General features: G+C 45.8%; 1 protein-coding gene and 1 long non-coding RNA gene across 3 annotated transcripts in view; one reads left to right on the top strand and one right to left on the bottom strand.

Annotated features, from left to right (window-relative positions):
• Positions 1-25,580, bottom strand: part of LOC142243732 (uncharacterized) — a 306,491-nt gene that overhangs the window by 250,526 nt on the left and 30,385 nt on the right. The gene's annotated exons all lie outside the window — the stretch shown is intronic.
• Positions 11,627-25,580, top strand: part of LOC142243715 (PALM2-AKAP2 fusion protein-like) — a 207,085-nt gene continuing 193,131 nt past the window's right edge. The window contains exon 1 of the mRNA XM_075315895.1: positions 11,627-11,954. The gene's annotated coding sequence lies outside the window, so the exon portion shown is untranslated. The remainder of the gene's footprint in view (positions 11,955-25,580) is intronic.

Here is a 25,580-nt window from a genome sequence, read left to right on the forward strand (position 1 = left end):
GACTCACACAAATTTAGTTTTTCACAAAGTTTAATGATTCATTGTTTTTCGATCTTTTAGTCAGATGTTTCTTTGGTTACTGAAGTGCAATTATAAGCATCTCATACATTTTACACTTTTGTTCACGAATACATCAGGTTTATGCAAAGACTCAACATATACAGTGTTGTCCCCTATTTTTCAAGAAGTCTGCAGTTTATCCTGGCATGGTGGTTATCAGTTTCTGGGCAAATCCTGACTGATGACAAGTCATTCTTGTCTAATCATTACTTGGAGTTTATCATCATTTCTGTGTTTTTATTTGTCCAATAATTTTAGAGGATTGACCACGGGATCTCAAAGGGATTGAGTTCTGGGATGCTTCCTGGCCATGGTCCAGATGTTAATTATTTTGTTCACTGACACTAAAGGCCGCTTTACACGCTGCGATATCGTGACCAATATCGCTAGCGTGCGTACCCGCCCCCATCGGTTGTGCGACACGGGCAAATCGCTGCCCGTGGCGCACAACATCGCGCGGACCCGTCACACTACTTACCTGCCTAGTGACGTTGCTGTGACCGGCGAACCGCCTCCTTTCTAAGGGGGCGGTTCGTTCAGCGTCACAGCGATGTCACAGCAGTGTCACTGAACCGCCACCCAATAGAAGCGGAGGGGCGGAGATGAGCGGGACGTAACATCCCGCCCACCTCCTTCTTTCCTCATTGCCGGCGGCCGCAGGTAAGGTGAGGTTCCTCGTTCCTGTGGTGTCACACGGAGCGATGTGTGCTGCCGCAGGAGCGACAAACTACTTCGTACACCGATCAGCAGTGATATTTGAGAATGGACCCCCAAGTCACCGATGAGCGATTTTGAACGTTTTTGCAACGATTCACAATCGCTCATAGGTGTCACATGCAAAGACATCGCTAAAGCGACCGGATGCGCGTCACAAATTCTGTGACCCCAACGAGATCGCTCGGGTGATGTCGCAGCGTATAAAGCCCGCTTAAGGCCCCTTTTACAGATCAGTTTTTTGCTATTAGTCACAATCTGTCGAATTTTGAAAAAAAACAAATCCAGTGACTGATGCCGCTGGATCCGTTTTTTTTTCATTGACTTGTATTAGCGATGAATGGCCTCGGATCTGTCGAAAAATGTTTGTCTATCGGACGGAAACGACATCTACAGTAACGTTTTTTGTGTATGTCGAAAAAATGGATCCGTCACCGTCCGTCGTTTGGTTGAATGGAAGACTATGGGTGCAGGATCCGTTGTAATCCGTCAAATGACGGAATCCGGCGATGGATCTGTTGTTTTTTATTTCAAATCTGTTTTATTATTATTAAGTTTATAAATCAAGCATACATCTTGAACATTTATAAAGATTTTAATACATAAACAGTGATCTCTCAGTTTCGGAATGACAAAAATAACATCACATTGTAGATTTCATTGGAACTCTATAAGCTATCCTTATGCTAACACTCCATGGCAAACCATACACTAGAAATCAGAGTTCCAGCTAAACATGTCTTCCTGATAATTGACAAGACCACTCTCAGCATAAAACAATCCCCTTTTAAGTTATTGAATAAACATTTAAGAAAAAGTAGAAAACTAGAAAAAAAAACAAACAACAGATATAAGCTTGGAAAAGAAGGAATCAAATAGAGTGAAGAAAGTAGGGTAAAGAGGGGGTGGGGGAAAAAAGTGTGTGGGGAGAGGGGAAGACAAGGTATGTCACCATTTCTCATCCCAAATAACCTGCCAGACTCACCGTGAACTCAGGAGACTCCATGAACGTAATCCACGGTCCCCACACTGTGATAAATTTTTCCGTGAGCCCATTAAGTTCAGCTGTGAGTTCCTCCATTCTCTAGAGGTTTGCCATCTCCTCTACCCAGTCAGCTAACGTGGGGCATCTAGTCTGTTTCCAGTATCTGGGAATAATTATACGGGCTGCCGCTAAACAAAATCGCAGCAGGTCCCTCTTTTGTGACTTGAATGAACCTGGGAGGATAGAGAGGAGGGCCACCTGGGGAGATCTCTCCACCTCACCCCCACTCATCTTTTTATACAGAGAAAACACTGAGTCCCAGAATGGTTGCAATTTAGCACAGCTCCACCATATATGTAACATAGACCCTTTTTCTGTACCACATCTCCAGCACATGTCGGACACTGAGGGAAAGATAGCATGCAATTTGGTCGGGTATTGGTACCACCTTGTGAGAATTTTATAGTTTTTCTCTTGGGCGGCACAAGCCAGAGAAAGTTTGTGGGTCCACAGAAACGCCCTGCTCCATCTGTCCTCCGAAATGTCCTCTCCCAGTTCCTCTCCCCATCTATAGACAAATTTGGGTTTGTCCGACATGTCTCTCTGGTTCAGCATTTTATAAATAAGAGAGATGACATGCCCAGGTGACGAACCCTGCAAGAACAATTTCTCAAATGGAGTAGGGGGGTCCTCAACTTCCTCTCCCTGTCCTGGTTGGATAGAAACGATTTCAGCTGCATATATTCTATCCAGGAAACCTCTCTCCCTGTGGCCCGTAGAGATGCATAAGGGGGCAGGGTATTTCCCTGGAGCACATGAAAAAAACGAGTTTCCTCCACCCGAGTATATCCCAGAAATTTATTGGAATGAAGCCCCGGAGGGAACTCCTGGTTGCCAAAGAGGGGGGTAAGTGGACCCCTCCCCTGTGAGAGAGAACCCCTCTTAACCTCACCGTCCCACGTCCCCATCACTGTCCAAATAAACTCCATTCCCTTCTCTATCTGTGACCTACTCTCCTTTCCCATCCATGAGAGGAAGTGCAAAGGGACTCCCAATCCGTCCTGTTCGATCGCGACCCATTGTTTCGAGTTCCTATGGAAGTGCCAATCCATTATCCTCGTTAGAATAGTTGCCCTGTAGTATAACTGGAAATTTGGGAGCCCTGCCCCTCCATTATTTTTGTGTCTGGTAAGAGTTTTTATGCTTGTCCGAGGTCTCCTATTCCCCCAAACGAACCTTGACAAAGCCGTCCGAATTTTGGAAAAGTAACTCCCCGGCAGCTGAATAGGTACCGTTTGGAACAAGAAAAGAAACCTAGGAAGAACATCCATTTTAATAGCGTTGATACGCCCAAACCACGATAGTCTTTTTTTGTCGTACTTCTTTAAATCCCTAATTGTCCTCTCTAACAGGGGTAGAAAATTATGATGCATAATTTTTGTTGGATCCCGAGGTACAACTACCCCCAGATATTTTATAGCTGACGGTTGCCACTTAAAGGGAAAATTTTGGGTTGTACGGGCTAGATCTTCCGCCGACAGGGTCACATTCATAGCCTCTGATTTAGAGAAGTTCACTTTAAAATTACTTAAGTTACCAAACTCCTCGAACTCTTTGAGCAAAGACGGGAAGGATATGTGTGGCTGGGAAATAAACATGAGAAGGTTATCAGCAAATAAAGCTAACTTGCGATTCCCTCCCCCGGCCTCTATCCCATGGATACTAGCATTATTTCTTATGGCGACCGCTAGATGCTCCATGACAATGACGTAGAGCAGAGGTGACAATGGACATCCTTGCCTTGTTCCATTGTGGACCTGAAACGATGACGACAGAAACCCATTCGTCCTAACTTTTGCTGAGGGTCTCGAATAAAGGGACGCAATCCTATCTAAAAATTTTTTGCCCAAACCCACCTGCTTTAGAGCGGCCATCATGAAATTCCAACTGACCCGGTCAAAGGCCTTCTCCGCATCCACTGAGAGTAAACACATGGGAAGAGAATGAGCCCTCGACCGGGTCATCAGGAGGAACAGTTTGTTGGTATTGTCACGCGCCTCCCGACCTTGTACGAACCCCACTTGATCTGTGTGTATTATCCCGGGCAAGGAAGGAGCAAGTCTGTTGGCTAAGGCTTTGGAAAAAAGTTTTAGGTCTAGATTGATCAGTGAAATGGGTCTGTAATTTGTAACTAACATGTGATCCTTCCCCGGTTTGGGGATAACACATATATGGGCTTCGAGAGATTGCGCCACCCATTGGGAATTTTCTGAGATGGAATTAAATACTTTAGTCAAGAACGGGGATAGCTGAGTTTGGAATATTTTATAAAATTTAGGGGTGAACCCATCTGGACCTGGACTTTTGCCTGAGGGAGATTCTTTAATGATAGATGCCACTTCTGCTTCTGTAAAGTCCGTCTCTAAATTTTCAACCTCAGCACTGGGTATAACCGGTAGGGCCGTTCTGGATACGTAGTCGTTTATTTTATTTTCTAATGCGTCATGTGGCATGTCTCCAAATTTGCCCTTTATGTTATATAGGTCTCTATAATACTTTTGGAACTGTTCCGCGATGAGAGTTGGGTTCTGAGTCGAAGAGCCGTCTGCTTGTTTAATCATGGGAATGTGGCTGGGGTCTCCCCTAGGGTGTAGAATCCTAGCTAGTGGTCTACCACATTTATCTGCATACTCATAGAGGAATCTTTTTATTCTAGTCCTATGTCGCTCATACTGTCGGTCGAGAATCGATTTAAGCTCCTCTCTATTTTTGACTAGCTCCGCCAGTGTCAAAGGTGATAATGTCTTCTTATGGGCCCTTTCCAGATCTGAAATATTCTGAAGTAGGGACAAAATGGTTTGGGCTCTCTCTCTCTTAAGCCTAGCCCCATGTTTGATCAAAACCCCTCTCAACACACATTTAAGTGCCTCCCACTGCACGGGAAGGGCTGTGGGGTCTTCTGAGTGTATTTCTAAAAATTCATCAATCGTGTTCTGTAGATCCTTCATGCACCCCTGATCCCCAAGCAGACTATCGTTCAGCCGCCAAGACCAAGGCCTCCCTGCCCCATCTGGGATAGTAAGGCTCAGGAATATAGGAGCGTGGTCAGACCAGGATATACTGCCTATAGAGGCCTGTATCTGCCAAGTCAGAGCCTTTTGGCTCACAAGAAACAGGTCTATGCGGCTGTACGAGGAGTGAGCCTGGGAGAAGTATGTGTAGTCACGCTCCACTGGGTGTAACGTTCTCCACACATCTACCAATCGAAGCTCTTGTATTGAGCGTTTAACTTTTGTTAGCTTTCTGAGAGAGAGAAAATTGTGTCCCGAAGTTGTATCTACCTTAGGGTCCAAAGTGAAGTTTAAATCGCCACCCACGATCACGGTCCCTTCTGCGAATTCATCCAATGATGACAGGAGAGAGGAGCAGGACGTCGCCGGATCTCTGTTTGGTAAATACCAATTGACAATGGTAAAGATAGATGAATTAACATTAATTTTCAGAAAAATGAATCTTCCCTCAGTGTCCACTCTCGTGTCCAGAACCGTGTGCACCAGGGCTTTATGGATGCCTATAGACACCCCTTTTGATTTTGACTCTGGGTTGGTGCTATGGACCCATTTGGTGTAATATCTGTCTTTAAAGTTAGGGAGGTGACCAGTTTTGAAATGTGTTTCCTGAATCAATAATATATGGACTCGTTTCTTATGCATGTCAAAGAATACCTGAGACCGTTTTTGCGGGACATTGAGGCCTCTCACATTCAATGAGCCAAAGGTAATCTGCGTCATTCTGAAGAGGAGGAACGGTGAGGAACCGGGAAGATGGGGATGGGAAGAGAGGTGTGGGTGGAGAGAATAGAGAAGGTTAGGAGAGGGGGAGAGAAAAAAAAAAAGGAGGGGGGGGTAGAAGGATTAAGTATATGAAGGAAACTACAAACAAAGAGAGAGTACCGTAGGCAAAAAGGTCAAAGCACCTCTTGCCTGTAGGGTCGTAACGTGACCCTTATACTTGGTCAAATAGACTAGAGGTAAATGCAGAAAAATAAGAATCTCTATATACCAGGGATGTTAATCCTACGCCACTACCCTGTGGCGTGTTATCCCAATCAGGGAGGGAACTTTCCACAAAGGAGCCCCCTGCCCTGGACTAAAAAACAGCTTTTAACTATATATATTTTGATTTGCAACTAAAGCTCTGTATAAAGAAGGGAGAAGGGGCTTTGAGAGGGTATTGTACCTTATAATGTTGAGGGGCGCCCCCCATTACACCCAGGATGGAAGGAGGGAACCCCCCACCCCCCTGTCCAGGGCGATACAATAACCCCACAACGCGAAATTCCCATCAGGACCAGAGGATAGACTCCATCGTACTGTGATCCTATAACCAAAAACATACTAGAACAATTTAATCCACCATTCTCTTATACATCAGACCGGCCTCCCTCCTCTTTCTCTATGAGAGCCACGCATCCGATCACCGGCTGGGACGGTGACTCCCCCCCCCATTGGAAAGTCCGGCCAGTCCTCTATAGGCACTAATGGAATGTCCAAGGCCGCGGTGAACGAGGGTAAATCCGCCGGAGACCGAAGAACATGTATTCGTCCCGCGTGCCGAACCTGCAGGCGGAAGGGGTACCCCCAGCTATATGGAAACTCGTATGAGCGGAGAATGTCCAGCAGAGGTTTAAGAGCTCTTCTCCTTTGTAAGGTAAAACGGGATAGATCTTGTAGAATCTGGATTTGGCTCCCCTCATACGATGGTGATACTCCACTGCGGAGCTTAAACAGAATGGCCTCCTTAATAACATAGCGGTGGACCCTACAGATCACATCCCGAGGTCGGTCGTTCTGGGCTGGTTTGGGGCCCAACGCTCTATGCGCTCTATCCAATTCCAGGGGTTGGCTTGATGGTTCACCCAGAATATTATTGAAGATCACTTGAAGGGTACCATGTAAGTCCTTGGACTCGACAGACTCAGGCAGGCCGCGCACTCTGAGATTGTTTCTTCGGCCCCTATTTTCAGCATCATCCATTGCTTCAACCACGTATTGTATTTGGCGGGAGTGTTGTTCTAATAGTGCCCCGTGGGCCTGTGAAGTGTCCTCCATATTCTGAATTTTAGCTGCCTGCACTTGACTCTGGGGGTCCACTCTCTCCACCTCCCCCTTCAGGGCTGACAGCTCTGTGCGGTACGCCTGCTCCAGCCTGGTTATATATGCCTCCATATCTTCCCTGGTGGGTATAGCTGAGAAACGTGCCCGCATCTCATTAAGCTCTGTCAGAACTCCTGACTCTTGTGTTGTTGTTATGGCTGGGCCTGACCCTGCATGCTTGTCTGCATCTGGTAACTTTAGATTTATGTTGTGCTTCTCCCTGGGTACAGTCTCACTTCTGTCAGGGACCTGTAACTCATTTGCAGTGCAGTGTCCCCCCTCCTGAAATTCCTCACACTCCTGCATGTGTGTTATAAGAGAGGACGTTACTTCCCCCTCCAGAGGCCTCCAGGCTGCAGGGCTACTGTTTGTATCAGCAGGCACTTCCCCCGTGCTTCTCACTCCGGGTTTCCCCTGTACCTGTAATCTTGGGCTGTCTGGCCTTATCTTCTGTATCTCCTCTTCACTCCGGGTGGTCTCTCCTCTCAGTCCCGTCAGCTGCTGAGCCTTTCCCTGCATCTCCATAGCTGCCATCTCACTGCTGCACGCTGAGCTCACCTCGTGTGTAGCCTTAGCAGCCATCTTGGGTGCCACCTGTGAAGCTTCTCTCTGCCCCGGCCTGGATAAAAAGTGCTTGATCCCTCTCTCCTCCGATTGTGAAGCTCTGCTGCTGCACCCCTGGGATCTCCCTCGTCTCCTCCGCTGCATAGCCTGTGTTACAGAGTCCTCAGTTGCGTGGATCATCAGTTATAAAGTCCAGTGGCAGGAGCTAAGACAAGTCACGTCCTCACTCCTTCATAGCCAGGACACGCCCCCCGACCGATCTGTTGTTTTTTAACTGAGCATGCTCAGATGGGGTGTAAAAACACTGTTGGGCTGAAAAAAAAACCGATGTAATGGATCCGCATCAGTGTTTCCACAATATGCGACGGATCCATCGAGCCAACATATTGTGACTGATCGCAAAAAACTGATGTGTGAAAGGGGCCTAAGCCTTTTAGTTATCACTTTTGCCTTGTGACACGATTCTCCATCATACTGGAAAAAGTATTCTTCATCACCAAATTGCTCCTGGATCATTGGGGGAAGTTGTCCTTGGAGGATGTTTAGATACCATTTTTATTTCATGAGAGTGGTCTTAGGCAAAATTGTAAGTAAGCCCCATTCATGGATTAAAAGTAGCCCCGATAGTGAGCCTCAGGATGCGTTACTGTTGGCATTACATAGGACTCGTGGTATTGCTCACCTTTTCTTCTCTGGAAAATCATTCTTCCAGATATCCCTAACAGTCTGAAGGGGGCTCCATCACAGAAAGCAACTTTGTGGGAAGTACAGGGACTGGACTACAGAAGACTGGAGTAAAGTTATTTTCTAATTGACAAAACAAGAGACCTGTACCGAATGAAAATTAAAATTTCAGGATTACATCCAGATTAAAATATTCAAACACTTAATCTAGTCAGCTTGGTTTACTTGTTTGGGGTATCTCTCTTTAAAAGGAATCTGTCAGCAGGTTTTTATTATGTAATCTGAAGTCAGCATGCTGCAAGGGTTAAAACAGAGAATTCAGGGATGCCTGTCTTGTCAAGGTCTGATCTGTTGTTTGTTTGCTATATTTGTTTAAGCAGCAGGACCCTTAGGGGTGCTTCACACACAGCGAGCTCGCTGCCGAGATCGCTGCTGAGTCACGCTTTTTGTGACGCAGCAGTGACCTCATTAGCGATCTCGCTGTGTGTGACAATGAGCAGCGATCTGGCCCCTGCTGCGAGATCGCTGCTCGTTACACACAGCCCTGGTTCGTTTTCTTCAAAGCCGCTCTCCTGCTGTGACACACAGATCGCTGTGTGTGACAGCAAGAGAGCGACAAATGAAGCGAGCAGGGAGCAGGAGCCGGCGTCTGACAGCTGAGGTAAGCTGTATCCAAGATAAACATCGGGTAACCAAGGTGGTTACCCGATATTTACCTTAGTTACCAGCCTCTGCAGCTCTCACGCTGCCTGTGCTGCCGGCTCCGGCTCTCTGCACATGTAGCTGCTGTACACATCGGGTTAATTAACCCGATGTGTACAGCAGCTAGGAGAGCAAGGAGCCAGCGCTAAGCAGTGTGTGCGGCTCCCTGCTCTCTGCACATGTAGCTGCATTACACATCGGGTTAATTAACCCGATGTGTACTGTAGCTAGGAGAGCAAGGAGCCAGCGCTCAGTGTGCGCGGCTCCCTGCTCCCTGCTCACACTGGTAACTAATGTAAACATCGGGTAACCATACCCGATGTTTACCTTAGTTACCAGTCTCCGCAGCTTCCAGACGGCGGCTCCGTGCAAGCGCAGCGTCGCTTGCACGTCGCTGCTGGCTGGGGGCTGTTCACTGGTCGCTGGTGAGATCTGCCTGTTTGACAGCTCACCAGCGACCATGTAGCGATGCAGCAGCGATCCTGACCAGGTCAGATCGCTGGTCGGATCGCTGCTGCATCGCTAAGTGTGAAGGTACCCTTAGCATTGCTCGGTGTCATGTGTATCTCTCAGCATGGAGGGATTTGTAATGGTTTTTCTATTTGAGTTTCCACATTGCTGCATGCTGATATTAAATGACTTTGATTTCTGCTGGCACAGCAAGGGTTGCCTGTTTTCCCTTGCTATATGTTGCTCAGCTGTAGCTTTTTGCGGCCACTCCCCTCCTCCTTAAAAAGACCCATCAGCCACTTCTTTCCTGCAGTTGATAGAATCATTTCTACCTGGCCTGCCATGGAGAGAGGGAGGCGCTTAGCAGCTACTGTGCAAGTCTTTTTGGGTGCTCGCTCTTGTTGTGGAGTTACCCCTTGTCTTGTATTTTCTTCCCTGCTTTGGTTTTCTCCTTTACCACTTAGTGGTTGATACCTCTGTGTATAACTGCAGTGTGACTGAGTTTCATTTTCCCCCTGTTTGTCTATTTGTTGGGGTTACCACTATGATGGCCAGAGTGGCGGCCCAGACGTCCTCACCATCAGAGGTAATCCTGGGGGCAGGGATAGCTAGGGTCCCCTAGTCTTAGGGTCAGTCCAGGAGCCCCTGTTCCCCATTGCCTCATTCCTTCCTGTCATATTCCCTGTTATGTCCTCCCCTCCTTTGACACTTGGACTACAATGTCACAAGCACAGCAGTCTGGCACTCCCCCTCCTCTGATTGACACTTCACTGTCAATGTATAATCTCATTCAGCTCTGCTATATGACTAAAGCTAAAACCATTGATTGTGTCAGAATGGCTGCACCCAGTAATCTAAGTGATACCTCGTTGGATTCAGGATCACTTTGCCTACATTATGCTGCTCTCAGATAAAGTAGCAAAAACCTGCTGACAGATTCCTTTTAATAATAGCCTATGACTGAGGAGTGATAAATAGCAGTAGTGATATTTGGTTCTTCCACTTCCTGAAGCCAAAAAAGTAACCTGCAGAATACAGAGCTGGATCATGGCTGGTAGATTTATTTTATTTTGTTTTACAGTGATAAAAGTTTTCCTTAAGAACCAAAATGCGTTAATTTTTAAAGACCTGTTACCTTTATTAATATGTAAGGTTTAGTAAGTACATACATTAGTCATAAAATGAAGACTTTTGCTGCATCATTTCTTAGAACTACATTGATAATTGTCCTTCATTGTATAAATAAATTGACAACTAGATGTTATCATTCTCCTTTAAAAAGGGTGTGTCCCCACACAGTTTGATACTGTCACTGATTGGACAGTGTGAGAGTGTGCGTACATGCCCCACCAACTGGTAATACTCAGTTGTCAATGTATTCATATTAATACATATAGAAAAATAGTTATAAGATAAGATGGTCTAAGGTCAGAACCTCACCCCTGGCATGGGTGGAGGCCGGCCATGACTTTGGTTAGGGAGCGAGGTGACCTCTGGTAAGGGGTGGGGAGTTAGGGACCGTTGGGGTTTATATAGGGAGGTTTGGGGGTGGGGGTAACCTTTTCAGCCCATGCTGCCTAGGGATAGTCCCACCCGCCCTCCCTATTGAAGTATTGTAAGGTCATGGTGGCTGGTGGTGGTTGGGGTGGGTCCTTGGAGTTGGTTTAAATTGATTTAGGGGATTTCATGGAGTTATGGATCCCTTAATTTACTGGTTTAGTGGTGGTCTGGTGATTTGGGCGGAAGCTCTGACAATGGAATGCCGGGTCCCGTTATTTGGTATTTGTGGATATTCCTCCCCCTCTTTTGGTATTGGTGCTCCTGAGCTGGTAGTTACGGTTGGGAGTAAGTGTGGTTCAGGGGGAGGTTACTGTTATTATTTATCACCAGATTTATGAGCTTTGAGGACCCCACCCAATGTAAGATATTTCTGAATGTTTTTCTATGTTATCAAACAGGCCATTTCATCCAACTAGTGGAGGGGTTGGTGGGGAGGGGTTCTAAGGTCAAGTCGTGTCAGGGAATTGTCACCGTAGCATCGGCTATACCAAAGTCATGTTAAGACTTGTTATATCATGGGAAATGTTGAACAGAAGACTTGGGAGAGCAGGCAGGTCATCTTTAAGAGGTTAACATAGCAGCCCTTGTTTTGCCTTTCCTTGTTTAATAGTAGTCTGTGAAATAATAGCTGCACAATGCAGCAATGCTTCTGCTGGCAAGCTTCGTGTAATGTGAGCAGCCTTGGCTCTCATCCCACTGTGTACATCCACTCCTTCTAGTTTGGATCACACAGCCTGATCGCACTGGGATGAGTGTGAAACCTCTAACCAGCCCATTCATTTATTTATTAGTCAGTGAGAGCAGCAGGGAGCTAGTGAGCCAGCTCAATGTCACAGCAGTCATAGTGCTGCTGCATATACCCACACACTGTCCAGAACATCCACACCCACTGATGATGGGCTGCAACTAAATAACTGTGGCTGGAGGAGTTGCAACAACATTAAGTGGAGTGCCGCCTGCTGCTACTGCAGTTCTTGACTTCTTTTCACATCACTGAAACAGGAAATCCTTATCATGTTTTAAGAGCCCAAGGGATCCAGAACATCTACTTGGAGCCGGCATAAACGCCAAGGACTAAGGTACAGTAGTTTTAGCAGAATGCAGCAATCATCTTGCAGCATCTGCAGCTCCTAGTACCAAAATTAGACTGCTGAGGTCAGGTAGGTTTGGGATGCAATGACGCCAGAGGATGGGAGAATATTTAACAATTAGGAAAATCACATACAACATAAGATAAAATGTTTTGGTTACTGTTATATAAAGTCATTAATTGTTTTATTTATTTTGGATACATTTTGTGCCGCCGTTAGGATACATTGAAGGTATGAAACCCACATCAAACTTATTTCAAGTTTCTCTTAAAGATCTGATTGTTTATATTTTGGCTTACGAGACTTATGGAGGCGAATATTACACTGACGTAGATTTTTATTGTTCTTGCTGTAAGTTTGACAGTACTATTATAAGATCAGTGCAGGCTGCAGAGTCCAGCAGTGTCATGTCAGGGATGCTCAGTGGGGGAAGCTATAATGTTCTCCTGTCTCCTAAGGAAATGCACAAGTCTACAGAGGGTGATTGAAGGACATATTTTTAGAAACTGCCTAGTTATTGCGGCTTCAGCTCAGAAAGAGTCAGTAATCCATTCTATTAGTGTCTCACACTTGACAACACATTGGGCTCCTTAATTTAATGATGTGCGGATAGCTGGGATAAGAAGGTGTTAACCCTTCAGCAACTGGAAATGATTTTCCTTGACTAAAGTGTTTTGAAGCAGATTTACTTTGATAATTTTTAGAAAGAGAAATGGTTGGATCAAGACGCCTCAAGGGCTTAAAAAACAGTTGCGCCTTTACAGTATTCTCAGCATATAACAGCCTTACTAAAGCATATTTGTTTGCCTAAGGGTTTACTGGGGATATTGACTTTGCATAGAACTGCAGACTTTTGATTTGCATTAGAAGTTGTCAGCTTACATTGAACAAATCTTGATGAGATGTATGTTGTCTTGACGTTATTATGTCTCTTAATGCTCAAGAGTCTCCACTGTAGTAAATTTTTCTGCCATGAAACAAACTCAAAACTTTCTTAAGATCTGTGTCAAAGTTTTGATTATGACTCATTGATAATACTCTCCATACTAGATATATTGCTGCTTTTATCCCAAGACGATGTCACAGTTGACAGACAACCCTGTGGTGTCCGGCTGCAGAAGGTCGCTGCACAAATGGCTCCTTGAGTTTCCATGTTTTCCTCTGTGGCGTGAATAGAGTTTTGTGTGTCTTCTGTGTTAGGGTTTACTTTTCCCCTTTAGGACCCTGCGGAGATCTTTTCCTTTCAGCTGTTAATCATTATGCTTCTGTGTTTTTATATACCTGCATTTCCCCTTGGTATGTTGCTGGTGATATAGTTAAGTTTCTATACAGTCCTGATTGCAAGCAGTCATCTTGTAATAATCTGGAGAAATGTTGTGGTATGTTGCTGTTCCTCTCCCTAAGGGGTACTTCACACACAGCGAGATCACTACTGAGATCGCTGCTGAGTCACGTTTTTTGTGACCTCATTAGCGATCTCGCTGTGTGTGACACTGAGCAGCGATCTGGCCCCTGCTGTGAGATCGTTGCTCGATACACACAGCCCTGGTTCGTTTTTTTATTGTTGCTCTCCCGCTGATAAGCACACATCGCTGTGTGTGACAGCGAGAGAGCAACAATCCTGAATGTGCAGGGAGCAGGAGCCGGCGTCTGACAGCCTGCGGTAAGCTGTAACTAAGGTAAACATCGGGTAACCAAGGTGGTTACCCGATATTTACCTTCGTTACCAGCCTCCGCAGCTCTCACGCTGCCTGTGCTGGCTCCTGCTCCCTGCACACGCTAATTTAAGCGGTGTGAGCTGGTAACTAAGGTAAACATCGGGTAACCATACCCGATGTTTACCTTAGTTACCAGTGTCCGCAGCTTCCAGACGCCGGCTCTGTGCAAGCGCAGCGTCGCTTGCACGTCGCTGCTGGCTGGGGGCTGGTCACTGGTCGCTGGTGAGATCTGCCTGTTTGACAGCTCACCAGCGACCATGTAGCGATGCAGCAGCGATCCTGACCAGGTCAGATCGCTGGTGGGATCGCTGCTGCATCGCTAAAGTGTGAAGGTACCCTTAGTCATCTTGGAGATAAGTTGTTTGTTTTATTTCCCCTGTTTATTTTCCCTATGTTTTCTTTAGGACTTAGTGGAGTTGACTGGCTCTTGTCCTGCCCATTCATTACCTAGGACTCAGGTTAGTCAGCCAGGGTCAGCTATCCTGCTCAGCGCATAGGTGCGGAACGTATCTAGGGATGTCAGGGGAGCCAGTGGAAGGTTTTACCAGGGGTCACCATCTACCCCTCCCTTAGACACAGGGTTTCGCTCTTCTCTCCTGTCCCTTTTTGCCGTTTGCTCAGTATTTCCTGATACCTAGTGTGACAATAGAGTTCGAGGTCTTAGGAAAATAAACTCTGTTTATATTTTTTATTAGGGCTAATGGATGGCACAGAGAAAAATCCTTCTGTGTACCAAAACATTGAATCACTCATTGGATCAAGTAGTTGCGGGATATATTAGATGCATGGTCAGAAATGGGCTTTTGTGTTAAGAAGCATTAATGATCTCTTCAATCGTGGCTGCTCCGTTGGTATCCACAGGTCCTGCAGAGATGATATCGCATCCATTCCACCCATGACCATTGCAGTCAATTAGTCTTTCAGATAATGTGCTGTACCAAGCTTCACCAAGGTCTGGTGGCTCTGGTCGTATGTCATCACTGTAAGACTGGTGGGGACCAACGCAGAGATAGTGCTAGATAAGGGGGATTGCTTAAGTTAATAATGTTTATTTTATTATTTTTACATAGTTGCTGCCCACGTGTTTTTCTGAAATTCTTTTTGTCTGTTCCAATTTAAGATTATCCAAAAGGAAAAATATCAGTTATGCAATCAAAAGCATGGAGGCCCCATGAGGTTTTTATTTGGGGTCTATTTAGTCTGGGGGGTTTTTAGAACAGAAAAGGATCACTAATTCCATTTGTGTGTTTCTTAAAGAGAACAGACAAACAGAATGGCTGAACACTACAACAGAGCCTTAGCTATCATTTTACGAATCCTAATCTCTTTAGAGGGGTTGTTCAAGCCTGGAACAAAAGTCTGCAGTCACTCAATGTGACTGCAGACTGTTGAATCGTAAGGGCGTGTAAAGTGCATGCTGTCAGTATTCCCTCGTGTTCCCGGTGTGAGTGGATAGTCACATATCTACATTTATGCTATTTGTATACTTGCAGTTACATACGAACTAGACTTGTCCGACCTTTTTCAATTAACTTCCATTGAGATGCTAAGGGCATCTAGTCAGCATGTGATCATAGTCATAGTCAGCAGTGATTGCCGACCCCTACCACAATTTCGAGAAATCAAGACAACGTGCACACCATGCACTGAAACAATTCTGCTGTCTCAGAAAGTGACTGCAGAATGTTTGTCCCATGCCTGGACAACCGTATTTTCTTGCCGCAGGGAAAATGTATGCCTAGGTCTCCAGCTTCTTTTTCTTGCACTTGAGTAACAATAACAATCATATACTTGTTATGTCACTAAAATCCTCAGCGTTATAGTCCTTCATAGCTGATAAACTAAACTGGAAGTCACAAGATGTAAAAATTACTTGCTGCTGTCTAATTGCTGTGAAGCCTCCAGCTCCAAGAAGATATTACCTGTAATGTCCAGTTTGGTGTTTCACTGAAGATTAGTAGATGCAAATCTATGACCAATTTCTGCTGACTTTAGGAAAAATCTATCAGTGTTTTTGTTATTTTTTTATTTCACCACTGCAGGGGTATCATAAATGTAAGTTCGATGTGTGCAATGGAATATTTACCAGCCGTCGTCTTCTACTGTTTTCAGCATCACTCCACTCATCTTCTGCCAGGTGTGACCTTCCGGATCTATCTCTCAAGTCTTTGCTTGGCAGACTGGAAATAGCTGCTTAATGTAAGTCTATGAGAGCCAGAATGAGGCTCTAATAGACTTACATTGAGAGTTTGTGAAGGAAAGAGCTGAAGACGGCAGCTAGAAAGTATTTTACAAGGAGCAGGGAGCATCCAGCAGTTTATTACTAAGAGCTCATTTTTTTTTAATTGATGAGGTCCATTAAAATATAAAACAGCACAGATGCTATTTTAGATTATTGCACCATCTAGCAATTACGGAAATATTTTTCTAGAAATACCTTGTGTGTATATTAGTAACCTGTTGTATTCTGTATAAAGCATGAACCCTGCATGACAGCAATGTAAACATGACAAACTGTGGAGGAAATAACTGTTTTTTCTGGAATAATGTTCCCACGCTAGTTTTTGTATCATTAGAACCAAGATACAGTTAACATTTTTCTCAAAACGTCTTTTCATGAAATGCAGAAATTTCCGTGGGAAATATGGCTTAGTCGTAAGGCATGGCTTTCAGGATATGAAAGCTGATTCTGTGTCCTATTACTGTGTCAATTTCATCATGATTTTTACATTATGTTCAAACCTGGATTACTGTATTCACAAATACCAGATCTGGTTACCAATCATTACTTGTCATAATGAACCACGACCTTTGTTTTGAAATATACAAAAATTAGAAATTGAGACAGAAATGAGATGTGGAATAGAAGAAAAGATTTGCCACTTTTCTGCAAAATTATATGATCATAAATGTCATGAGTATTAATTGGAGATCAGCTAGGACTCTAGCGTCTTGGAAATCTGGAGTCCCAGAACCCTATCCCTATTATGAGATTAAAATGGAGATTTCTAAGGAGTCCCAGTCACCTTCCCAAAATGGAAAGGCAATCATAAAGACTCTTTCTTTAAGGCCTGTGTCGTGTGCGGAGGAGGGGACGCTGCGCTCTCCCACTGCTCGGGTCCGGCCGCTGCTGCGGCTGCCGTTGCTCGGTGGTGGCTCGAGCGGTGGGCCGGATCCCGGGGACTCGAGCGGCGCTCCTCGCCCGTGAGTGAAAAGGGTGGGATTTGGATGGTGGGGATTTGGTTATTGTCCGTGACGCCACCCACGGTTGTGGTGAAGTTGGTGACACCACCGCTGCTCTGGACTGGGATCCCGGGAGCGGTGACAGGGAGCAGCTTTGATGTTAGTTCTCCCCTCCGTGGGGAGGTGGGGTGTTGGTTGTCCCGGGGCCCGGTGATGGGGTAGGGATAGATGGCAGGCGGGTTACGGGGCCTGGTGAGGTGCAGGGTCGCGGGGGCAGCGCTGTGCCGCACGGCACGGTGGTACTCACTCAGCCAATAATGAGGACACAGTTCTCGGTAAAACACACGGCTGGATGGACGGGTCCCACAGACGGCTGCGGTGTTGTTTCTCCCGGCAGGTTGATGGTGACTGCCTTTCCCTGCACCTATGTACGGTAAATGGTTCCAATGGGTTCCCACCGGTAACCCGCTCCCCAGCTTGGATATGGGCTGGAGGACCCCCTATTGCCCGCAGGCTCTGGCCCTGGGAACTTTAGCCTTGGCGGTGACTGTGTTTCCCTCTCTCGGTTGGATGGTTCCCTTCTGTCGGGACTTGGCTGCTGGGAAACCCAGGAGGTTCCCTTCGCTAACGGATTTGGCAAATGCACGGCGACTCCTAGCCTTGCCGGGGTCCATAAGCCCCTGCCAGATGGTGCTGACTTCTCTTTGTGTACCGGTCCGGTACCACCGGGCAACCGCCCGTCCATGGTCCTTACGGTAGACTCCGATAGGCCACTCCTGCAGACGGTCACCACCGTCTGCCAACCTTGCTGTCCCATCCGGCCACACACCCGGACGCTGTCAGTTAGTTGCTCCACTACCACTTTCCTTCCTCTCTCTTTCACCTCCAAAACTAATCTGTCTGCTTTTCCCGCCTACAGGACTGTGAACTCTTCGGTGGGCGGAGCCAACCGCCTGGCCCACCCCCTGGTGTGGACATCAGCCCCTGGAGGAAGGCAACAAGGGTTTGTGTCTGACTTCGGTGTGCCTGACCGGGAGTGTGGGGTGTGGTGGTGGTGTTCTCTGTGGCCCCTGGCTTGTCTGGGGCGCCACACCTGCAACACACATCCGTGCCGCCGGTACGTGTTTGGGACTTTTTGACACGTACCAGCGGCACAAGCACACGTACACCAATGTTACCCTATGGTAACAGGCACACACACGTAAAGCCACACGGACCGTGTGTTCGTGTGGATTGTACGTGTGGGCGTTTTTTAACACGGATGACATGTCCGCATTTCCCCGGCATCACGCAGACACGGACCCGCTAAAGTCAATGGGTCCGTGTGTGGCGCCCTGGACAAGCCAGGGGCCACAGAGCACACCACCCACACACCCCACACTCCCGGTCAGGCACACCAAAGTCATACACAAAACCCTTGTTGCCTTCCTCCAGGGGCTGATGTCCACACCAGGGGGTGGGCCAGGCGGTTGGCCCCGCCCACCGAGGAGTTCACAGTCCTGGAGGCGGGAAAAGCAGGCAGAAGAGTTGAGGAGTAGAGAGAGTTCAGCTAGGGAAGTGAAAGTGGAAGGAAGGAAAGTGGCAGCTGAGCAGACTGAAGTTGGTCCGGGTGTGTGGCCCAGACAGATCAGCAAGGTTGGCAGACGGTGGTGACCGTCTGCAGGAGTGGCCTATCGGAGTCTACCGTAAGGACCATGGACGGGCGGTGGCCCGGCGGTACCGGACTGGTACACAAAGAGAAGCCAGCACCATCTGGCAGGGGCTTACGGACTCCGGCAAGGCTAGGAGTCACCGTGAATTTGCCGAATTCGTTAGTGAAGGGAACCTCCTGGGTTTCCCAGCAGCCAAGTCCCGACAGAAGGCAACAGTCCAACCAAGAGAGGGAGACACCGCCACCGCCAAGGCAACCGTTTCCCAGGGCCAGAGCCTGCGGGCAAAAGGGGCTCCTCCAGCCCATATCCAAGCTGGGGAGCGGGTTACCGGTGGGAACCCATTGGAACCATCAACCATACATAGGTGCAGGGAAAGGCAGTCACCATCAACCTGCCGGGAGAAAACAACACCGCAGCCGTCTGTGGGACCCGTCCATCCAGCCGTGTGTTTTACCGAGAACTGTGTCCTCATCATTGGCTGAGTGAGTACCACCGTGCCGTGTGGCACAGCGCTGCCCCCGCGACCCTGCACCTCACCAGGCCCTGTAACCCGCCTGCCGTCCATCCCTACCCCATCACCGGGCCCCGGGACAACCAACCCCCTACCCACGGAGGGGAGAACTAACAACAAAGCTGCTCCCTGTCACCGCTCCCGGGATCCCCGTCCAGAGCAGCGGTGGTGACACCAATATCACCACAACCGTGGGTGGCGTCACGGACAATAATCAAATCCCCACAATCAAAACCCCCACCCCTTTTCACTCACGGGCGAGGAACGCCGCTCGAGTCCCCGGGATCCGGCCCACCGCTCGAGCCACCACTGAGCAGCAGCAGCCGGACCCGAGCAGTGGGAGAGCGCAGCGTCCCCTCCTCCGCCCGCGACACGTGCCTCTCACGTACGTGACTTGTAGCATGTACGTGTGCTATCCGTACCGTACGTGTGCGTGTTCAGTAGTTAATAGTTTTGAGCTATTTTATAGGTTCCGTCAAACACAAAATGAGATCGCTAACGAGATCGCTATACAGGTCGCTGATCGTTACTGAGTCATTGGTAAGGTCTGACTGTGTGCCATCTCACCAGCGACCACCCAGCGACCCCTATCAGGTCATATCGTTTTCGGCATCGCTGGTAAGTCGTTGTGTGTGACTGGGCCTTTAAGGCCTTTAACCCTATTAAATGAGTTTAAACAAAGGTTACCAAATAGTTGTGATTATGGCAGCTGTAATCCAATTAGACACACCAGAGTCTCATGAATAGCCATTTTCACCGTCAATTTCCATCAGAAACGGATTTAGACAAACGGACTGAACACGGACATTTCTCACGCATACACGGACATTCAACACGCACGCACGGCGTGCATATGCCATCACACAGATGTCACGCGTACAGGCGAAACGGACATCAAAAACGGAACACAGACCTGTAAAACGGAACGCGAGACACGCACGTGTTTTTTGAAGAAGTGTGTTTCAGGCCTTACTGATATTTATAGTAGCTTTAGAACTTGGACATTCTCATTGTTTTGAAGTAACTGGAAAAGAACCATGGGAAACTCCAACAAAACCCTATGATTCTCAGGATTTCTGGTAAAATATCATACTGTATATTCTCTTGAACATGGATATTTATAAGCTGCACATACATTTGTCAACAATGAGGTAAAAATGGATGTGGACGGGATGCACTACAAGAGTCCATAGTGAAAATCTGGTTAAACTCCGCAAAATAATGGTTGCGCTGCAACTTTAAAAATATGCAACATGCCGTTGTATATTTATAGGATATCCATAGGATGTCATAAATATTAGAGAGGTGCGGGTTCCATAGACAAACCTGCATCTATCTTGAGAATGAGGCTCCATAGTGTGCCATTGGTAATGTAGAAGTGAGAATGCATATACAGATTTATTCGTATACTTTTCATTTCTAAAAGTTGTATTTTAAAAGAGGAATTACAACTGGGTAATGGGAAGACTAAGGAGAGTACGTTACAATATTTGATGAATACATTGTAAAAATATATAGTAAAATAATATAGGTAATATAGTACTCGTATACTTTTAACCCCTTCACCACCCTTCGATTTTCTGATTGTTTTTAATCACTTTCTTCCAAGAGCCGTAACTTTTTTTATTTTTCTGTCAATATGGCCATATGAGGGCTTGTTTTTTGTGGCACGAGTTGTACTTTTGAATGACACCATCCATACTGCTTCAGGAAAATGGAGAAAAAAATTCCAAGTGCGCTGAAATTGTACAAAAAAGTGCAATTGCACAATTGAGGTTTTTATTTACATTGTTCACTATATGGTAAATCTGACCTGGCATTATGATTTCCCAAGTCAGTACGAGTTCATAGATACCAAACATATATAGTTTTGCTTTTACCTAAGTGGTGGAAAAAAATTCAGAAGTTTGTAAACAAACACAACCCCCCCCCCCCCCCCCCCGAGTTGCGCTTTTGTCACTATTTTCCAAGACCCGTAGTGTTTTCATTTTTCAGGATCTGGGGCTGTGTGACAGCTTAATTTTTGCATCTTGAGCTGATGTCTTTAATCTTATCATTTTTGGATAGATGTGATGCTTTGATTGCCCGTTATTACATTTTAATGCAATGTTGCGACAACCAAAAAAACCCATAGTTCTAGCATTTTGATTTCGTTCTCACCACACCCTTAACCGATCCGATTACTTGATTTTATATTTTGATAGATCGGGCATTTCTGGATGCGGCGATACCAAATATGTGGTGTTAGTATTATATTTTCATTGGGGCAAAAGGGGATGATTTGAACTTTTTAGTTTTAGTTATTTTTTTCATTTTTTTTTGTTTTTTTTAAATTACGTTTATTGATTTTGCTAGTTTCCTTAGGGGACTTTATACCTGCACTGTCTGATCACTTCTGCTGTTCAGAGTGATGCTTTAGCATCTTTCTGATCTGCAGAAATGATGTTCTCCTGTGAATGCTGGTGCTTTGTGAGTCATAACAGCAACAGGGGTCATCAGCTGACCCCGTGCTGTTATTACAACCCATTGGGGCTCCGTGGTCACGTCACAGGGCCACCGATAGCGGCAGGGAACAGTGCAATTCCTACCGGAGCACGTTGTCAGAGTTTTACAGCGCGATCTAAGAGGTTAACAGGCACAGGTGGATAGGAGATCCACCCCCACCTGTTAACTGCACATGTCTGCTGATCAGATCAGCAGACGTGTGGGGAAAGATGTCGGCTTGCCACGTGACCCCACATCAAACAGGAGGGAGTAGACCTAAGACATATATATACACGTCATAAATCGTTAAGTGGTTAAGGAACCTGCATCTTTTTTTTTTTTTTTATATATATACTGCATGTCATATAGACATATACACACACATCTCAGCCCATGATGTGAGTGAGACTGTAATGGTTAATCTATCTCCACTCAATCTAAAAAACATATTCCACTCATCCTGCAATTGGAACATAAATTCATCCCCAATACAGTCCACACTCCCCAGATACACAAAAAATGAGTCCAACTGTCAAAAGGTCAAACACTGTCAGAAAGGCTATGGATTCCTTAGAGCATGCAGGGTTGAAAGGGATTAGAGTTTACAAATATACAAAATAGTTATAAAACAAAAAGGAGAAATAAGAGCAAATGTCTAGAGGTTTCAATCTACAGATGCCCTTCTGTTTCTGAGGGTAAGAGAATGATAGAAGACACTCTTGACCTGGCAGGCCCTCACCATGTGAACACCTTCAAACACCTTTCCTTATTATAACCCCAGTTCTGAGCACAGGTTTCCAGGCCTTCAAGAGATAAACCCCTTGGCTCTAGATTCTGCTATATTCCCCATGGCACAGATTACAATAAAAGTTCAAGTTTTTTGTTCTTCTTTGTACACAGTTAACCACGTCAATGACATACTTATATCCTAATGTTACATTTTCCCTTACACTGTAGATACGCTATGATTGTCTGAAATGGGAATAGCCCTTTACCTCTGACAAATTCACCAAATGAGCCCAATGGAAAACCATCTCTTCTGAAAGGTGAAGCACTGAGAGTTGACTATTGATGGTGTGAATCTCTCCCTTGACTATTCATTAGTTTTTTCCTTGTACACTAATCAAGGGAAACATTATTTATCCATTAGTGGGATTGGCAGTAAAATATATGATTCTAGGATCAGTGGCAGTAGAGCAAATTCTTTGTATTTGAAGTGTAACTTCAGTCCAGCACTGTGCACAGATGTAAACAATTTATGGCATATCCTTTTCCTGAGATGGATAATGAGATTGTTCACATTTTAAAAAAATATATAATTCATTCCCAACAGATACAATCATATCCTGTGGAGGACATACATGAAATAGAACTTGTTACAATAAGTCCCTAAACTAACACATTCCAGGGAGTAGTTGTACAAAGTATTTGTCGGAGCACATGGCAGGCTATCTGTCAAGGTTCCAACTTTTAAAGGAAATTCCACCCTCCACTTCCCAGCAAAACACCAGCACTCATCTGCAACATCACTTAGGAATTCTCACTGCTCATAGCCTATGCAGACATCTGCGTCTACACTATATCACCTGAGAGTAGAGTTCGAAGCCAGTCAGAATGAGGTACTTGACTAATTCATGTTGTGTTGGGAGGTCTGTATTCATCCACAGAAGGAGAAATTCAGAGAACACCTCATGTCAATGATGCAATGCCTGTAGAGTCTAGACTCAGATTTTCAATTGACCATCAATTACTTTGCAAAGTAATTTAGAACATTAAGTTCCAATGATGGGCATCTACATAATGTTGTAATCTTAAATAACAACCCAAAATAGCAATCAAAAAGCTTAGCTAGGCATGGGACTCAGGCATCTTCACCATTAGGGATAACCCTAAGGTTAGGGTGTGGAGTGCACGTGCAAAAATTGGGGAATATGAGCATATGAAAATGCGTGAAACATCTTCAAATATGGTTTTTCTATTCTTTGGGGTAGTTATGGTTTGATGGTCTGGAAAATGTCATGATCATAAGATCCCAATATATCCTTAGCCCACAATGCTACATTCTAATTATGAGACCCACCTCAAATAAACTAATAAACAAAAGAGTTTCTTTGCAGTGTAAGAACTGTCATACAGAGGTTTTTACAAACATTGCAGACTGTCAAGGCACCGTCGGAATCTGTTCAGATTACAGATTCAGACACTCCGCTTGATAACTACTCTTATGTCTGCAATCAGTGCATACTGACTTGGGTGTCGACCAACAGATTGGTAGTTCATAGGCAGGCTACTAAAGCCTGCTTTACACCTTACGATCCAGCATACGATATCGTATGCGATCATAACCGCCCCCATCGTATGTGCGGCTTGTTCAATTTGTTGAATGTGCCGCACATACGAGTAACCACCCCGTCACACATACTTACCCGTCCATACAACCTCAATGTGGGCGGCGAACGTCCACTTCCTGGAGTGGGAAGGATGTTCGGCGTCACAGCGACGTCACACGGCAGCCGGCCAATAGAAGCAGAGGGGCGGAGCTGAGCGGGACGTAAACATCCCGCCCACCTCCTTCCTTCCGCATTACCGGCCGGGAGCTGCAGGACGCAGGTAAGATCTGTTCATTGTTCCCGGGGTGTCACACACTGCGATGTGTGTTACCCCGGGTACGATGAACAATCTGACGTTCAATTCATGAGGAATGAACGACGTGCGTGCGATGAATGTTTTACTGTTCAATCGCAATCGCACGTAGCTGTTACACACTGCAATGTACCTTACGATGCCTGATGTGTGTCACTTACGACGAGACCCCACCATCACATTGTAAGATACATTGCAGCATGTAAAGCGGGCTTAAGAGTTAAATTCTGGTGGTCTGCTTGTGAGTCTCCTTTGATCACTTGTTGTGGGGGAGCCAATCACATCTGCTCCCCTTCTATATATGCTGGCTAGATCCTTTCTTATATGCCAGCCATAGCTTATTTTAGCTGGTCTGGTAAGGTGTTGTGATCCAGACTAATTGGTGGTTGTAGTACTGTTGCTGTGTACTGTTGTGCAGTTAACCCTTATTGTCTTTTTGTTGAAAACCTTCCTGCTCTTGCTTTTCTCCTGAGTCTCTCATTGTTTGTTGCTGTGTGTTTGCAGTGTGTCAGAGTTTTGGTTTTCCCCTGTTTATCTTAATCTCTGTTTCTATCTCAAATCCCATTCCAACCAGGTCCGTCCCTGGTTGGAATGGGGAATCGGATTATTTCTGGTCAGGAGCTTAGCTAAACAATCGGATAAAGAGTTGCACACTAGTCACAATGTATAGGGGAATAATGAAAAGCAAAACTGCTATGGGAATACTAGACTGAAAAATACAATGGACTATCTGAAAAAAGTGAAAAACATGAAAATGGTATATGCATAACTGCTATGAATAATTGGAATGAGAGATGTTTAGCCATTGTATTGATCAATACAAAGGAGCCCCAAAACCAAACGCCAAGGTAATCTCTATTTTTGGGGTCCCTAACCTATGTGTAACTCATGTAAAATCCTTTTAAAGGGATTATCCATGGCTGGACAACCCCTTTAAACGCTGTCAGACTGCTTCATAGTTGTTCTCTAGTTATAGCTTTCTTGCTCCTAATGTCTTGCTTCTTAATATAATGGGTTTATTAGTAAAAGTAGTTATTTTATGATGACATGGTATCTTTCTAGTTAGTGCTGGAAAGCTGCCACTTTCACTGTTAGGCTATGTGCGCACGTAGCGTTCTGCCCTGCAGAAATTTCTGCAGCGATTTGAACAGCACACGTGCGCTTCAAATCGCTGCAGAAAGAGTCCGTAATGAAAAAAAAAAAGCCGATTCCATGCGCTCTGAGTGCAGCCCCTCCCATAGACAGAGCGGGGGATGCATGGAGGAAAGAAGTGACATGTCACTTCTTAGAACGCGCGCTTCGGGCAGCAGCCGAAGCACTGCGCTCCAATACGCCACGTGCGCACGTCTCCTGCATAATCTTCATAGATTATGCATGAGACGCAGGAGGCATGCAGTTACGCTGCGGTGCAGATTGCAGCGTA

Source organism: Anomaloglossus baeobatrachus, chromosome 1 (assembly GCF_048569485.1).
Source record: "Anomaloglossus baeobatrachus isolate aAnoBae1 chromosome 1, aAnoBae1.hap1, whole genome shotgun sequence".
In the NCBI taxonomy this organism is placed as follows: Eukaryota; Metazoa; Chordata; class Amphibia; order Anura; family Aromobatidae; genus Anomaloglossus; species Anomaloglossus baeobatrachus.